The 777-nt window shown below is 45.9% G+C and overlaps 1 non-coding gene across 1 annotated transcript; it reads right to left on the bottom strand.

Moving 5' to 3' along the window:
- Nucleotides 1-13: 13 nt before the first annotated feature.
- Nucleotides 14-132, bottom strand: LOC118347226. Its single transcript, XR_004800458.1, has one exon. It is a non-coding gene; the product is annotated as a 5S ribosomal RNA (ribosomal RNA).
- Nucleotides 133-777: the final 645 nt, after the last annotated feature.

Genomic DNA, 777 nt, shown 5'->3' on the forward strand with positions numbered 1-777 from the left:
AAAACAAAAACGAGGGGTGCAACATGAGGACTTCCCAGGAGGTCACCCATCCTAGTACTACTCTCGCCCAAGCACGGTTAACAACGGAGTTCTAATGGGATCTGGTGCATTAGTGCTGGTATGATCGCACCCGTCAAACTAATTATTTAAAATTCATATAATCCTAGTGCGACGTACTAGCGTCTTTCCGATCCAAATACGAATCGGCGATTTGATCGAAACCCTTGGCTACACGATGGGCAGGGCGCGATTTTCCTAAAAATCCACTCCCGAGTGGTCGTTATTGTCAATTCCTCTCGCAAGGCGGAAAAAACAAAAACGAGGGGTGCAACACGAGGACTTCCCAGGAGGTCACCCATCCTAGTACTACTCTCGCCCAAGCACGGTTAACTGCCCAGTTCGATGGGTTCGTGCATTTATTAGCGTATGATCGCGCCGTCAAACCAATTAAAATTCTTATAATCCTAATTCGACCTACTAGTATTTAGATCCCAATCACGGTAGTTGTTGATGCGATCGAAACCGCCCAATGCAGCGATCAGGTAGAGCCTTGATTTTCCCTCAAAATCAGCCCCAAGTTGTCCTTCTTGTAAATTCTCTGTAGTAGGAAAAAAGAAAACAAAAGCGAGGGGTGCAACCTGACGACATCGAGGTCCCCCATCCGTGCCTACTCTTGAAACAAGCTTATTTGCCGAGTTCACGATGGGATAGAGTGCATTAGTACTGGTATGGTCGCACTTACTAAACTAATTATTGCATATAATCTGACACGACCTA

The sequence above is a fragment of the Juglans regia genome, unplaced genomic scaffold, assembly GCF_001411555.2.
Source record: "Juglans regia cultivar Chandler unplaced genomic scaffold, Walnut 2.0 Scaffold_843, whole genome shotgun sequence".
Taxonomy (NCBI): Eukaryota; Viridiplantae; Streptophyta; class Magnoliopsida; order Fagales; family Juglandaceae; genus Juglans; species Juglans regia.